Source organism: Bos indicus, chromosome 9 (assembly GCF_029378745.1).
Source record: "Bos indicus isolate NIAB-ARS_2022 breed Sahiwal x Tharparkar chromosome 9, NIAB-ARS_B.indTharparkar_mat_pri_1.0, whole genome shotgun sequence".
In the NCBI taxonomy this organism is placed as follows: Eukaryota; Metazoa; Chordata; class Mammalia; order Artiodactyla; family Bovidae; genus Bos; species Bos indicus.
The window spans coordinates 53872042-53889596 of record NC_091768.1 but is presented as its reverse complement, the minus strand read 5'-3'; the positions used below and the strand labels follow the sequence as shown (position 1 = coordinate 53889596).

Below are 17555 nucleotides of genomic sequence, written 5' to 3'. Positions count from 1 at the left end.
CAGATCCAGAAAAAGCATTCCAACTTTATGTCCATGAAAGAGAGGGAATAGCCTTGGGAGTGTTAACTCAAAGATTAGTATCTGAGCCCCAGCCTGTAGCTTACTTATCCAAGAGACTCGATCCAACCTCCCAAGGCTGGCCCCCCTGCCTTCAAAATCTTGCAGCTATTGCAATCATGATAGAAGATGCTTTAAAGCTCTCCTTTTGAGGAAAACTAACTATTTTTACCAGCCACCAAGTAAAGCAACTCCTAAATGGGAAAGGCCATTTATGGATGTCTGATCAAAGAATCCTCAGATATCAAGTAATGCTGATGGAAAATCCAGGCCTCACTATATCCCCTTGTGAGGTTCTTAACCCAGCCACCCTCCTGCCTACCCCCGAGGGCTCTCTCCCCTTTCACTCTTGTCTAGAAACCTTGGACCACTGGACAAAACCCTGAGAGGGATTGTCAGAAGACCCTCTGACCAATCCTGAGGAAATCTGGTATACTGATGGAAGCAGCTTTGTCTTAGATGGAAAAAGAAGAGCTGGATATGCAGTAGTCTCCAATTTTGAGATCATAGAGGCTAAGCCTCTGCCACCAGCAGTCAAGGTACCAGGACATGACTCCTGAATTCACTACTCAGGAGTCAAGCCATGGAAGAAAATAGAAGAGGACACTCAATACACCTGGGAGATCTCAGATACCTATTCAGGACTACAAATGAGTGCCATTCTAATGAACACCCCCAAAATCTGGTTTCTGGGGATAAGATTTCTCAGGATAGCTCTAAAGAGCTAACACAGCTTGGCAGGGACTATAATCCAAAACAGACAGGAGATGGATCTTCTGATCCCTGAACAGGGAGGGACTTGAGCCATCCTGGCGATGTGAATTTGGCTAATGCCCCTACTAGTCCTTGTTATACCATATTGATGCTGCTTATGATTGCTCCATGTATTATCAATTGTCTAACCTGTTTTGTCTCTTCCCAGGTCAATAAGCTACAACATGCCGTGCCAGTTCAACAAAGATACAAAACTATGGCTAACCATGGAAAATATCACTCACCCTTAGATGGACACCACTATAAGGACTCTGAGGCTGGAGACTAGCAAGAGGGGGAGGCCCAATACCCCTCGCCATCCCAGTTCAGCAGGAAGTATCCAGAAAGACCTCGATGCCCCTATTCCCAAAGAATTAGGCCTCCCATCTCTTGGGGGAATGTTAGGTAGTTAGAATAGGAAATAGGAGTCCAAAATGGCGGTGGCTAAAAGACAAGGAAGGGAAAAGCCCGTGAAAATAGAACAAAGGAAGGTCAAAGGAAGGTCCGAAGACTGGAGTGAGGACTTCAGGTAGAACAAACAGCACCCCTGGCTGGCCCAATTTGCATAGGGCAGGCCCAGGGGGAGAAAAAAACATATAAAAGGAGGAGCCAAAGCACTCTCTCTCTTTCCGGCGCACTGGCGCACTCCTCCACTCTCTTCTCTTCGCGTCTTTGGGTTGGCATGCCCTCATACTTCGAGGATGGATTCTCCTGTTAACTTCTAAATAAAATAGAGGTGTAACACTGATTTGTCTAAGAGCTATAACACAGTTTGTCCAAGACCTGAGAGCTGTGACGCGCCAAGGGCTTTAATGTCCGTCGCTCCAAATCTTTGTTGTGACGAGACAGAACCGAGGAGCATATGCTTGCCTGATATCTACAGTTTGTTTCCATTTCTTTGAGGTCAGTTCTTGGAACTGTGACAGCTCATGTTGTGAGAAAAGTCTGGTCATCATGTATTTCTCCACCTTGTGAAAGTTTCAGTATCTATGAGACAGCTCACAGGATATGGCTCAGAATATTATCTATAGTCCTTGAGAAGGAACTAAAAGTCCTTGACTCTGCTTAATGAGTACTTATTATTATTACTTGGTCTCCTTTGACTGTTTTCCTTTCTTTCTGCATGTTCTCATTTCTCTGATTAAACTTATTATTTGACTAAAGTTTTCCACAGACAAAGGGCAGGCAGAGGACATGAGGGGGAAGGACCATAAGGTCCTGCTCTGTTTCACTTCCAAGGACTGTAATACTTATATCTCCAAGATTAAAAATTTCTCACTCCAGGAATTTTTACTCCTAATTTCTCCCTTTCTACCTTCCCTCTAATAATATTATCTTCTGTTTAATATGTTAATCAATCAACTGATTTTCAAATTATTCAGTTGCAAATTGATTAAACTTGCAACTTCCTTTTTTCTGTAATCTCCTTAGCCATGCTTTTATCATATTGTCTCTTAAACTGTTGACTTCTTGTGGCTTATTCTTTCTATTTTAGTTCTTACTGGCCAATCCTTTTATTGTAGATTTAACTTGAAGTTTCAGAAGCTCCTCATTAACTACACTGATCTGTTTTTATTTAATCCCAGTAAAGCTGGTGCTAATGAGTTCAAAAGATGATCAGCCTGCAAAATTTGATGTGGTGCAGAAACTGTTGTCATGGCAATGCCCCATCTAGTACAATGCTTCTGTCTATAGGTAGATATTCTCTCTTTCATTCTGACAGCCTCTTTCTTAGTATCTGTTAACATCCTTTGATACGCATGATGATATTCTGTTTTTGTTTCCATTTCTGTTTTTTGTAGCTTGAAGAACAAGAATTTAATGTTGGGGATAAGCGTATAGGAAATAGCCAGGGAAGATAAAGCTGTTTATTTTCTGTGGATTCACTTGCTTGCCCTGTAAACTAAAATAAAGCCTATAGTGTTAGCAGACAAAGGACCAGAAATTGAAGGAAATGTTCTGGGAGAGATGTTGTGAGTGTCTCAGCGCATTCAAAAATACTGGAGTCAGCGACCAAGCTTGATTCAAGTAGCTGGTTTTCCAACTGTGACATGAACCCAGAATCTGGTACTCAGATGGTTCAAGGTCAGGGAAAATCTGCATTTGTGTGTCTAGGTCCATACATTGGGTGATTAGGAGGAGAAGTGAGGCTGTATCAAGTGGATTCTCAAACTAGTGGATCCACTTGATGAAGAAGGACAAACCGTAGATGGGGGCTGCTGCTGCCAGACCATTTGGGGTCTGTATGAAACTAGGGTGTCTTTCACAGGAACAGTTGAGAGACATCTTGAAGAAGAGACATTCCTAGTAGTAAGACTAATGGAAATCAAACTATCAAATTGTGGTGATTCAAAGCATATCGTATGGCCTTATATAGTAATCTGGTGAGAGCTAGAGAATTAAGAATATAAAAATTTATAGAGAAGGAATTCCATATCAAGTTTGAAGGAATGGTTAAAATAAATACTTGTAAATCCTTTAAAAATATTAACTGAGGACATTATGTGGACAAAATTGGATAGAACTGAAAATTTTATTTAAATGATTTCTTTTCTCTACCCTTATTGTTTTTAACCAGTTTAACTCTTTGAAGTTAGTTGAATTTCAAAGCTAAGTCAACAAAGCAGCATGTAAGGAATTCATCTGAAAGAGAGTGTGGCTAGCAGAAATATAATCATCAGAGAGGCCTTGGATTAGCAATAACAAATGTGTCAATATCCTTGGTATTTCTTGAATTGCTTTATAAACACCCAAATCATTAAAAAAAAAAAAAAAAACCTAGACTCACCCTTGCTCTGATTTACCTCTCCACACTCTCTTAGGGGCAGGAGGAGAGTTACCTAAACTGCTAGTACTCCAGATCCACTGTCCCCAGACATTGTTTTCCAGAATAAAAGCCAGGAGAGAATTGTTGATGAATCTAGTTTATTCCAATGAACAATGGCTCCAGAATAATATATGTCATAAAACCTTATTCCTATAATTCAAGGCATTTTCTGCAATTATCAGCTGGAACCTCAATACTTAACATGTATTTTTAAAGCAACACACTTTGAGTCAAGCCACTAGAGTCCACATCTTTCTTGTTTGTTTGTTTTGGCCATGCTGCACTGCATATGGGATCTTAGTTCCCCAATCAGGGATGGAACCCATGTCCCTTGCAGTGGAAGCAAGGAGTCTTAACCACTGGACTGACAGGTATGTGTCCACATTTTGACTGACCACTTACTGTATGAAATGAGACAGATAGATAGGCATGGGTTTCCTCATCTATAAAAATGAATATAGTTGTAGAGTATATTTCATCTGAGAATTGTGGGATCTAAAGAAGTTAATATTTGTTAAGTGCTTAGAACCATGATGTCACAGAGACAGTGATGCATACTTATTTGTTAAATTAACAAAAAGAAGTATATTTTTCCTGAGCACAACATGATAAAATCTATATAAAACTTTTAGCCTGGTACCCCGAACCCTGCAAATGCTCAGTAATTTTTAGTTATGTGGTCACTCTGAAAACATTTGTTGAGAACAAGGATATGCCAGGTCTGACTAGGCACTAGGGATTAAATAGTGAGGAAAAACACCCAATGATTACCATACAAGTTAACATTTGAGGTAGAACAGAGGCAAAATATTTATCAAATACCCATGCAAGTTAAGGTAAACTTGCTACTGTGCTAAGTGCTGTGTAAAAATGACACATGGTTGAGATACATACTTGGGTGTGTGTGTGCTAGGCAGTGGGGGCGGGGTGGGGAGGAGGTGTTGGGAGATTGTCAGGGATCTTTCCACAAGCAACTGCCAGTGGAGCTGGACCTGAAAAGGGAAAAGTAAATCAAGAAAGAGATCAGGAAACTGTCCAGGGAGACAGAAGAGCTGGTGTAGTGATCCCATGCAAGAAGGCCAAGGACAGCATTGCAGACAATGCAGAAGGGTCATGCATTAAGGGTGGAGACTGAGGCAAAGTCCCCATCATCCAAAACTGTTTACGCTACATTAAGATTTTTTTTTTTACTTTATCCTAAAAGCAATTGGAATTCATGCCCTTAAACAGAAGTATAACTTGTGATCTGTGGTTTGAAAAGTGTATGCCAGCATCACTTGGAGGACTTTTTTAAATGGATTGCTCGACTTCAGCCTACAGTTTCTGATTCCATATGTCTAGATTTGGGAGAGAGAATTTGCACTTCTAACAAGATCACAGGAGATGCTAATGCTGACCCTTCTGGTCTTGGGAACACACTTTGAGAACCACTGGTCTACCACATTGTGAATGAACTAAAAGGACCAAAAGTGAGTGCTAAGTGGACCTCTTTAAAAAGCATTGACAATAGTCCATACAAGAAATGATTTGCATTTTAACTTGGGGAAATGAGAAGTCAACCAACTGAAGGAACATTGAGGAGGCAAAATTGGCAGGTCTGGCGCTGGGTTGGGTATGGATTTAAAGGAAAGGAAAACATCAAGAAAATTCCATTGAGTTAATTGCTTTACTTTGTCATTGGAAAGGAAGGAACTCTCAGAGTCAGAAACACATAGTAATGTATTGGTCCAAAATGAGAATTTTGACTTTTTTATTGTTGTTGTTTTAAAGGCTTCTTGACCTTTGGTGGCTGGCTGCTATGTTCTAAAATCTGACAACAATCGTAGAAAGCACTGTTGCTGCTGTTGTGTTAGTTGCTCAGCTGTGTCGAACTCTTTTGCGTCCCCATAGACTGTTGCCTGCCAGGCTCTTTTGTCCATGGAATTCTCCAGGCAAGAATACTGAAGTGGGTTGCCATTCCCTTCTTCATGGGATTTTCCTGACCCAGGGATCAAACCGCAAGGCCTGCATTGCAGGCGAATTCTTTACTGTCTGAGCCACCAGGGAAACCCTTAGAAAGCACTGTGCTGACGGACAAATTATGAAAAGACTGCCTCAAGGGAAGCCAGAAAGCGTGTTCTGAGCAAATGCCAGAAACCAGCCCCTGTCCTGTCTGGGGTGTTCTTATGTTTAGGTGGCACAAGGGCCAAGTTACACTTGGGCTCAGAGTCAGATCTGATTGTCCTAGCTGCAGACAAAGCTGGTAAATAGAGTTTCTAAAGGGAATCGAGACAGTGATTAAGAACTAGTGATTACAAGTAGGGAGAAGAGAGCAGATAAAAGATCAAACTAAAAAAAAAGAAAAAAAGTTAATCCCTGAATTGAAAAGAAAATTTCAGAGACTGAATGTAGGAACTTCCCAAGATAAAAAAGTGTACAATGCAGGAGAAGTGACAGTTGGCAGCTTGCACTCCAATGGAAACAAATGTCTGAGACAAAAATGAAAGTGGAGGTGGCGGGGCAGCGCTGGGGGTAGGGGGTAGAGAGAAGTCTTTGAGAATTTAGAGGTAAGATCAATGAAACCACTATAGAAATAGGTCAGGAAATTGTTGGTTCTGTCAGAATATATTCTAAGAAATACTCAGGAAAAGCATTGGTGACCAAAGCTGGCATATTTTGGTGGCAGCTTCTCTGGTGTTTGGAGGAAGTAAAACACAAGCATATGCCTAGAAATACCAGAGATTGTATCCAAAGGTCTTTGAAAACAGTTCACAATTTGATAGCATTCCAGAAATTAACCAGTGTCTTCTTGCCAAAGAGTAAATGGCTTTTCTCCCAAAGGCAGGAGGCATTTGGATCAGGAGCTTAATGCAGAGAATTGTGGAAACTCAGAGCGGGAATTCCCATGAGAAAGGTTTAGTGGAATGTGAGGTGTCAAGGGAGTCTTTGATAGTAAAGCGATGAATATATAAAGTTCTACAGTACTTTGAGGCAGAATATAATTCAATATATAGTGTAGAAAGTAGAAAGCTTATATTTTTATTCTTGTAAAGGATTTTAGCATAAAAATTATAAGGAAGAGTAAAAGCAAACAAAACTAAATAAAAAAAAAAAAACAATTATTTTAGAGGGGCAATTTTAACTATGAACAAACAGTGTAGTGTTCAGAAGACTTTTGCAGAATCCTAGATACTAATATCATGACACTAAACACCATAATGGTTATATAGGGAGCAATTGTTATCTGAGCCTGGCTAAAGAGACTACTAATCATTAAGTTAGACATTATGGGTGCATGTGTGCAAAGTCACTTCAGTCCTGTCCAATTCTTTGAGACCCCATGAACTGTATCCTCCCAGGTTCCCCTATCCATGGGATTCTCCAGGCAAGAATACTTCTGGAATGGGTTGCCATGCCCTCCTCCAGGATATCTTCCTGACCCAGACCAAACCAGGATATTTACTGCTGAGCCATCAGGGAAGCCCAAGTTAACATATGTCAGTCATTTCAGTCATTCAGTCATGCCCGACTCTTTGTGATCCCATGGACTGTGGCACGAGAGGCTTCCCTGTCCATCACCAACTCCCACAGCTTACTCAAACTCATGTTGATAGAGTCAATGATGTCATCCAACCATCTCATTTTCTGTCGCCCCCTTCTCCTCCTGCCTTCAATTTTTCCCAGCATCACGGTCTTTTCTAATGAGTGAGTTATTCACAACAGGTGGCCGAAGTATTGGAGCTTTGGCATCAATGCTTCCAAATGAATATTCAGGACTGATTTCCACATCACCTGCCACCAAATAGCTAAGCTCTGGTTGAAGTCTATAGCTTAATGTAAAGTGAAGAAATTTGTTTGCTCTTTTCCTAATTTATATATCAGTTCAGTTCAGTCGCTCAGTCATGTCCAACTCTAGCGACCACATGGAGTGCAGCACACCAGGCCTTCCTGTCCGTCACCAACTCCTGGAGTTTATTCAAACTCATGTCCATTGAGTCAGTGATGCCATCCAACCATTTCATCTTCTGCTGTCCCCTTCTCATCCTGCCTTCAATCTTTCCCAGCATCAGGGTCTTCTCAAATGAGTCAGCTCTTCGCATCAGGTGGCCAAAGTATTGAAGTTTCAGCTTCAACATCAGGCCTTCCAATGAATATTCAGGATTGATGTCTTTTAGGATGGACTGGTTGGATCTCCTTGCAGTCAAAGGGGCTCTCAAGAGTCTTCCCTAACACCTCAGTTCAAAGCATCAATTCTTTGGCTATCAGCTTTCTTTATAGTCCAACTCTCATATTCATACATGAGTACTAGAAAAACCATAGCCTTGACTAGACAGACCTTTGTTGTCAAAGTAATGTCTCTGCTTTTGAATATGCTGTCTACGTTGGTCATAACTTTTCTTCCAAGGAATAAACCTGTTTTAATTTCATGATTGCAGTCTCCATCTGCAGTGATTTTGGAGCCCAAAAAAAATAGTCTGTCACTGTTTCCCATCTATTTGCCATGAAGTGATGGGCCCAGATGCCATGATCTTTGTTTTCTGAATGTTGAGTTTCAAGCCAACTTTTTCACTCTCCTCTTTCACTTTCATCAACAGGCTCTTTAGTTCTTCTTCACTTTCTGCCATAAGGGTGGTGTCATCAGCATATCTGAGGTTATTGTATTTCTCCCATCAATCTTGATTCCAGCTTGTGTTTCCTCCAGCCCAGCATTTCTCATGATGTACTCTGCATATACATTAAATAAGCAGGGTGACAATATACAGCCTTGACATACTCCTTCTCCTATTTGGAACCAGCCTGTTGTTCCATGTCCAGTTCTGTTGTTTCCTGACCTGCACACAGATTTCTCAAGAGGCAGGTCAGGTGGTTTGGTATTTCCCATCTCTTTCAGAATTTTTCAGTTTATTGTGATCCACACAGTCAAAGGCTTTGGCATAATCAATAAAGCAGAAATAGATGTTTTTCTGGAACTCTCTTGCTTTTTCAATGATCTAGCGGATATTGGCAATTTGATCTCTGGTCCCTCTGCCTTTTCTAAAACCAGCTTGACATCTGGAAGTTCATGGTTCATGTATTGTTGAAGCCTGGCTTGGAGAATTTGAGCATTACTTAACTAGCGTGTGAGATGAGTTCAATTGTGCGGTAGTTTGAGCATTCTTTGACATTGCCTTTCTTTGGGATTGGAATGAAAACTGACTGTTTCCAGACCTGTGGCCATTGCTGAGTTTTCCAAATTAGCTGGCATATTGAGTGCAGCACTTTCACAGCATCATCTTTTAGGATTCGAATAGCTCAACTAGAATTCTATCACCTCCCTTAGCTTTTTTTGTAGTGATGCTTCCTAAAGCCCACTCGACTTCACATTCCAGATGTCTTGCTCTAGGTGAGTGATCACACCATCGTGGTTATCTGGGTCATGAAGATCTTTTTTACATGATTCTTCTGCGTATTCTTGCCACCTCTTCTTAATATCTTCTGCTTCTGTTCGGTCCGTGCAATTTCTGTCCTTTATTGAGCCCATCTTTGCATGAAATGTTCCCTTGGTATCTCTGATTTTCTTGAAGAGATCTGTAGTGTTTCCCATTCTATTGTTTTCCTCTATTTCTTTGCACTGATCACTAAGGAAGGCTTTCTTATCTCTCCTTCCTATTCTTTGGAACTCTGCATTCAAATGGGTATATCTTTCCTTTTCTCCTTTGCTTTTCACTTCTCTTCTTTTCACAGCTATTTGTAAGGCCTGCTCAGATAGCCATTTTGCTTTTTTGCATTTCTTTTTCTTGGGGATGGTCTTGCTCCCTGTCTCCTGTACAATGTCATGAACCTCTGTCCATAGTTGATCAGGCACTCTGTCTATGAGATCTAGTCCCTTAAATATATTTCTCATTTCCACTGTAGTATAATAGTTAGGGATTTGATTTAGGTCATACTTGAATGGACTAGTGGTTTCCCTACTTTCTTCAATTTAAGTCTGAATTTGGCAATAAGGAGTTCATGATCTGAGCCACAGTCAGCTTCCAGTCTTATTTTCGCTGACTATATAGAGCTTCTCCATCTTTGACTGCAAAGAATATAATCAGATTTTGATATTGACCATCTGGTGATGTTCATGTGTAGAGTCTTCTCTTGTGTTGTTGGAAGAGGGTGTTTGCTATCACCAATGTGTTCTCTTGACAAAATTCTATTAGCCTTTGTCCTGCTTCATTCTGTACTCCAAGGCCAAATTTGACTGTTACTCCAGGTGTTTCTTGAAGTGAACTGAAGTGAAATGAAGTCGCTCAGTCGTGTCCAACTCTTTGTGACCCCATGGACTGTAGCCTACCGGGCTCATCCGTCCATGGGATTTTCCAAGCAAGAGTACTGGGGTGGGTTGCCATTTCCTTCTCCAGAGGATCTGCCCGATGTAGGGATTGTACCCAGCTCTCCCTCATTGTAGGCAGACGCTTTACTGTCTGAGCCACAAGGAACTTCCTACTTTTGCATTCCTGTCACTCATAATGAAAAGGACATCTTTTCTGGTGTTAGTTCTAGAAGGTCTTGTAGGTCTTCATAAAATTGTTCAACTTCAGCTTCTTCAGCATTACTGGTTGGGGCACAGACTTGGATTATCGTGATATTGAATGGTTTGCCTTGGAAATGAACAGAGATCATTCTGTCATTTTTGAGATTGCATTCAAATACTGCATTTCAGACTCTTGTTTACTATGATGGCTACTCCATTTCTTCTAAGGGATTCTTGCCCACAGTAGTAGATATAATGCTCATCTGAGTTAAATTCACCCATTCCAGTCCATTTTAGTTTGCTGAATCCTAAAATGTCAATGTTCACTCTTGCCATATCCTGTTTGACCACTTTGCAATTTGCCTTGATTTATGGACCTGACATTTCAGGTTCCTATGCAATGTTGCTCTTTACAGCATCAGTAAAGAGACTTGCTTCCATCACCAGTAACATCCACAACTGGGTGTTGTTTTTGCTTTGGCTCCCTCTCTTCATTCTTCTGGAGTTATTTCTCCACTGATCTCCAGTAGCATATTGGGCACCTACCGTCCTGGGGGGTTCATCTTTCAGTGTCCTATCTTTTTGCTTTTTCATACTGTTCATGGGGTTCTCAAGGCAAGAATACTGAAGTAGTTTGCCATTCCCTTCTCCAGTGGACCACATTTTATCAGAACTCTCCACCATGATCCAGATAATTGTGGATATATTTTGAAAGGTTTAAGTTAGATACTTCATATACTGCAGAAAGAAAAACTGGAAAAAAAAAAAAAAGAATCAATTGGGGCTTTGTTTTTTTCATTTTTGGCTTGATTATGGCTTTTGTTTTTGTTGTTTGTTTTGATTTCTTTGTCTCAAGAAATATAATCAATTATAACTAATATAAACAAAAAGAAAATTTTTATGTTTATGGAGTAGCTCTTGGAGCTAAAGGCGTATCTCAAGAACCAAGCCCAGGAAGGCAGTGTCCTGAGTAGCTTCTTGGTGGCAGGTAGCAGAGTTCATATAAGTCTTCTCAGGGAACTCCAGTGTGATTAATTATCTCCAACATTTTTCTTTCTTGGCCCTTACATGCAAGTTTTAAAGTCCCAGAGAGAGAGAGAGTTTGAATGATCTGGCATCCATCCTCAATAGTGGTTAAGAAAAAGTCACAAAGATTTCACACAGGAGAGGAGAGGTATATCCTGATAGGCAATTGGGATGCTATTATCAGAAGAAAAGTGAGTGGTTGCCAGACAGTAAAAACCAGGAAATATCTGCCACAGAATCTAGACACAATATGCTTACAAAGCAAACTTTTGTGAAAAGGCTGATTTCATGATCTATTGAAAGACTCTGCTTGCTGCTGCTGCTGCTGCTAGTTCACTATAATTTGTTTCCTTATGTATTGTATCCAGACATTAATACTAATGAGTTATGTTTTGTACTTAGGGGAGATTGTGTGTATGTAGTTAGAAATAGTAATAATTTGCACAGAAATCAGAAAGAATCTATTATTCCAAAAGATTTCAGCTGTTATGAGAACTCTGATTCTTGACTAATAAGAAATAATAATGTAATAGCAAACACATGCTTTCTATGGTCTAGGCAGAGAAGGAAATGGCAACGCACTCCAGTACTCTTGCCTGTACTTGCCACTCCAATACTCTTGCTTGTCCACTCCAATACTTGTAATTGCCACTCCAATACTCTTGCTTGTCCATGGGGTCGCACAGAGTCAGTTACAACTGAAGCGACTTAGCATGTATGCATGCATTGGAGAAGGAAATGGCAACCCACTCCAGTGTTCTTGCCTGGAGAATCCCAGGGATGGGGGAGCCTGGTGGGCTGCCGTCTATGGGGTCACACAGAGTCAGACATGACTGAAGCGACATAGCAGCAGCAGCAGCATGGTCCAGGCACTATAGGAAGCACCTTAAAATTTTTACTTTCTATAACAGGAAAAAGTTGCAATGTGAATATATATGGCAATCCTTGTTTTTTAAGCTATTTCTAATTTCAATCCACCTATCAATTTTTGGTGATTCATTTCAGGTTTTTGGGGTTGATCTGAGTTGATGTATAGATGCCCAAGTAGATCCAAAGTTCTGTTCAAAGGGTTTGTGATTTTTACGCATTTTTACTGAAGATTAAAAAGTTTGCCTTAACAGAAGTAGTTTGATTATGAATTTTCACAACATATAGAAAAGGTACCAAATAGGGATTATCAAAGATGTTGACCCAAGGACTTATAATGGCACAAGGGAAGAACTTCTTCCGACCCCACATCCTAGCTAGTGTGAAATAGAGAGGTGGATTGAAGAGGATGTAGTGACTGCAATCTAGGAATAAAGACCAAGTGGCAAGTTACAAACCTAACTATTCTGTTCTATCTTAAGCTTTTAGGCAAGTATTGTATAATACTCCATAGTATATCCCTATTTCTTTCTTTCTTTTCTAAAATTGAAGTATAGTTGCTTTTAATGATGTGTTAATTTCAGATTAAGGCTATATATATATATTATTTTTCAATGAAACAGAAGACAAAAAAAAACAGTCCAAAATGTAGTACTTGGATGCAATCTCAAAAATGACAGAACGATCTCTGTTTGTTTCCAAGGCAAACCATTCAGTATCACAGTAATCCAAGTCTATGTCCCAACCAGGAATGCCGAAGAAGCTGAAGTTGAACAGTTCTGTTAAGACCCACAAGACCTTCTAGAACTAACACCACAAAAAGATGTCCATTATATTATAGGGGACTGGAATCCAAAAGTAGGAAGTCAAGAAGTGGAGTAACAGGCAAATTTGGCCTTTGGAGTACAGGGCAAAGGCTAATAGGGTTTTGCCAAGAGAATGCACTGGTCATACCAAACACACTTTTCCAACAATACAAGAGAAGACTCTACACATGGACATCACCAGATGGTCAATACCGAAATCACATTGATTCTTTCTTTCCAGCCAAAGATGGAAAAGCTCTATACAGTCAGAAAAAACAAGACCAGGAGCTGACAGTGGCTCATATCATGAACTCCTTTTTGCCAAATTCAGACTTAAATTGAAGACAGTAGGGAAACCCAGTAGGCCATTAAGGTATGACCTAAATCAAATCCCCTACGATTATACAATGGAAGTGATAAATAGATTCAAGGGATTAAATCGGATAGACAGAGTGCCTGAAGAAATATGGACAGAAGTTCATGACATTATATGGTAGGCAGTGATAAAGACCATCCCCAAGAAAAAGAAATGCAAAACGGCAAAATGGTTGTCGGAGGAGGCCTTGAAAATAGCTATGAAAAGAAAGGAAGTGAAAAGCAAAGGAGAAAAGAAAAGATATACCCATTTGAATGCAGAGTTCCAAAGAATAGGAAGGAGAGATAAGAAAGCCTTCCTTAGTGACCAGTGCAAAAAAATAGAGGAAAACAATAGAATGGGAAAGACTAGAGATCTATTCAAGGAAATTAGAGATACCAAGGTAATTTTTCATGCAAAGATGGGCTCAATAAAGGAAAGAAGTAGTATGGACCTAACAGAAGCAGAAGATAGTAAGAAGAGGTGGCAAGACTACACAGAAGAACTATCCAAAAAAGATCTTCATGACCCAGATAACCATGATGGTGTGATCACTCACCTAGAGCCAGACATCCTGGAATGTGAAGTCGAGTGGGCCTTAGAAAGCATCACTATGAACAAAGCTAGTGGAGGTGATGGAATTCCAGTTGAACTATTTCAAATCCTAAAAGATGATGCTGTGAAAGTGCTGCACTCAATATGCCAGCAAATTTGGGAAACCCAGCAGTGGCCACAAGACTGGAAAACGTCAGTTTTCATTCCAATCCCAAAGAAAGGCAGTGCCAAAGAATGTTCAAACTAATGCAAAATTGCAACTCATCTCACATGCTAGTAAAGTAATGCTCAAAATTCTCCAAGCCAGGTTCAACACTATGTGAACCATGACCTTCCAGATGTTCAAGCTGGATTTAGAAAAGGCAGATGAACCAGAGATCAAATTGCCAACATTTGCTGGATCATTGAAAAAGCAAGAGAGTTCCAGAAAAACATCTACTTCTGCTTCATTGACTATGCCAAAGCTTTTGACGGTGTGGATCACCACAAACTTGGAAAATTCTGAAAGAGATGGGAATACCAGACCACCTGACCTGGCTCCTGAGAAATCTATATGCAGGTCAAGAAACAACAGTTAGAACTGGACATGGAACAATGGGCTGGTTCCAAATGGGAAAAGGTGTATGTCAAGGCTTTATATTGTCACCCTGCTTATTTAACTTATATGCAGAGTACATCATGAGAAACGCTGGGCTGGATGAAGCACAAGCTGGAATCAAGATTTCCAGGAGGAATATCAATAACCTCAGATATGCAGATGACACCACACTTATGGCAGAAAGCGAAGAACTAAAGAGCCTTTTGATGAAAGTGAAAGAGGAGAGTGAAAAAGTTGGCTTAAACTCAGCTTTCAGAAAACTAAGATCATGGCATCTGGTCCCATCACTTCATGGCAAACAGATGGGGAAACAGTGGAAACAGTGGCAGACTCTATTTTTTTGGACTCCAAAATCACTTCAGATGATGACTGCAACCATGTTTCTCCTTGGAAGAAAAGCTATGACCAACCTAGACAGTGTGTTAAAAAGCAGAGACATGACTTTGCCAACAAAAGTCCATCTAGTCAAAGCTATGGTTTTTCCAGTGGTCATATATGGATGTTAGAGTTGGACTATAAAGAAAGCTGAGCGCCGAAGAATTGATGCTTTTGAACTGTGATGTTAGAGAAGACTCTTGAGATTCCCTTGGAGTGCAAGGAGATCTATCCAGTCCATCCTAAAGGAAATCAATCCTGAATATTCACTGGAAGGACTGATGCTGAAGCTGATACTTGGCCACCTGATGCAAAGAACTAACTCATTTGAAAAGACCCTGATGCTGAAAAAATTTGAAGGCAGGAGAAGAAGGGGGAAACGAGGATGAGATGGTTGGATGGCATCACCAACTCAATGGCCATGAGTTTGAGTAAACTCCAGGAGTTGGTGATGGACAAGGAGGCCTGACAGGCTATAGTCCATGGGGTTGCAAAGAGTCAGACATGACTGAATGACTGAACTGAACTGAAGTGAATTCTTTTTCAGATTGTTTTCCATTATGTTATTGTTCCCTGTGCTATACAGTAGAACCTTGTTGTTTATCTATTTTATATATAGCATTGTTTATCTGTTAATCCAAAACTCTTAATTTATCCCTGCCTCCCTTTCACCTTGGGTAAACATAAGTTTGTTTTCTATTTCTGTGAGTCTATTTTTATTTTGTAAATAGGATATTTTGATACCATTTTTTAGATTCATAAATAGTACCATATGATATTTGTCTTTGTCTGACTTACTTCACTTAGTATGATAATTTCTAGGTCTACCCATGTTGCTACAAATGGCATTATTTCATTCTTTTTTATGGCTATGCAATATTCCATTTTATGTATGTGTCACATCTTCTTTATCCATTCATCTTTCAACAGACATTTAGGTTACTTCCATGTCTCTGGTATTGTGAAGAGTGCTGCTAAGAATACTGGGGCCCATGTATCTTTTCAGATTAGATCTTTTCCAGGCATATTCCTGTTTGTTTCCATTTAAAGTTAAGGTTCAAAACACACACATGCCTAAGTGGAATTACCACACCTTGAAGAAGTCTCCTATTCTTAGTTTCACGTTTCTGTCCCTAATACCTTGAAGTATATTTATGGTTTGAAAATCACAACCTGAACCTTTTCTTTTCCAAGTTCTTCTATCCTTTAATGCTCAGTAGATCATTCTTAAAGTATGACCAAAGGTCTCTTTATGGAGAATGCAATTATACATATGCCAATTCTTACAAGTAGTACTTTTACTGAAGTTTCTGTTATTTTTAATGCTGTAGTCTTTAAACTATATTTCTTCATATTACTTTAAAGTATTAAAATGATTTAAAGACTTTAATTATACTCTTTATTGTTAAAATTAACTTTATGTTTATGTGTATTGCTGTCTCTGGTGAGACCTATCGTAACAAACTGCAAGTCCTTAAAATATAGATTATATGAGAAATTCAAGACATGTTAGGTGTCCAACTGAATTTTAGTAATGAGGAATAGGTGAAAAAGTTCTTGTCAAAGGGAAGTCAATTTGGCTCCAAGGGGCAAAGTTTTCTGACAGCTTCTGTAAAAAGCAGGTGTTACTGAGTAACAGCTCTGTTGTTTAGTAATTGACCCCAATACCAGTGGAAAGTTGAGAGCATAGATGATATGCAGAGAGTTAACAAGAAGAACCTCAAGAAACTCAAAATGTCCAGGAATCAGGAAAATTTAGAGGCACATAATGGAAGGAATATTGTGTCTGCCTAGCAACCAGTTTTTCCCATTTGGCCAAATAAAGTGTTGTGGGACTAAAATGTACTATATGCCAACTTTGGGATGCAGCAAAGAGAGTCAAAACTGGGAAAATTTGCTCAACTACTGGTAAGAATACCTGTAAGTCATTTCATTCTATAGAGTGATATGTGTTAAATATACCAATAAAGCAACTAAGTATAATTTCATTCATTCATACTTTGTTTATTTTTATTTATCTAGTTACCAATGCTTATACCTTGAGAATCCACCTGAGGTACACAGCAATCCACCCATTCATTTATGCAGTATATATAGCATCTACTAAGCATCTATTAAGCACCTACTGTAACCTGGTGATGAGGATATAGCCATGAGAAACAAAGCTTCTCATGAAGCTTACGTTCTGGTATCATCAAGATGACTGTATTCTCTGGCTGCAGCCTAGAAAATCAATGATTATAAAAATGGAGTCATCAAGTGCCTAGATTCTGGACCCAGAGCCTGTGTTTAAAAGAATGCTCTGCCACTGACTATGCATGACTTTGGAGTTTCTTAACCATTTGGGACCTCAATTTCTTCATGAATGAGATGAAAATATAATGAGTTAGTACATATACTTACACAGAGATACACAGACATGTAAATATATAAATTAATACATATGTTGTTAATGTAAGTCCTCATATTAATGCATGGCACTAAGGAGCACCAGATAACTGTCAGGTATTGTTCTTATTAAGGGAAACTGATCAAAATTTGACTCATGGGTAAATGGTGGTAGTGTTAGTCACTAAATAGTGTCCAACTCTTTGCAGCCCCATGAATGGTAGCCCACAAGGCTCCTCTGTCCATGGGATTTCCCAGACAAGAATACTAGAGTTGGTTGCCATTTCCTTCTCCAAGGCATCTTCCTGACCCAGGGATTGAACCCACGTCTCCTGCATTGGCGGGCAGATTCTTTACCACTGAGCCACCAGGGAAGCCCTCACTTATATAAAGGGCAGAGATTAGAGAAATCAAGACAGTAAACTTGATGTGCAATGCACCTCAATGGATTACTGATGCTTGTATTACTT

The 17555-nt window shown here is 39.7% G+C and overlaps 1 protein-coding gene across 1 annotated transcript in view; it reads left to right on the top strand.

Annotated features, from left to right (window-relative positions):
* The window catches only part of FUT9 (fucosyltransferase 9), a 246564-nt gene that overhangs the window by 215635 nt on the left and 13374 nt on the right, over positions 1–17555 (top strand). The gene's annotated exons all lie outside the window — the stretch shown is intronic.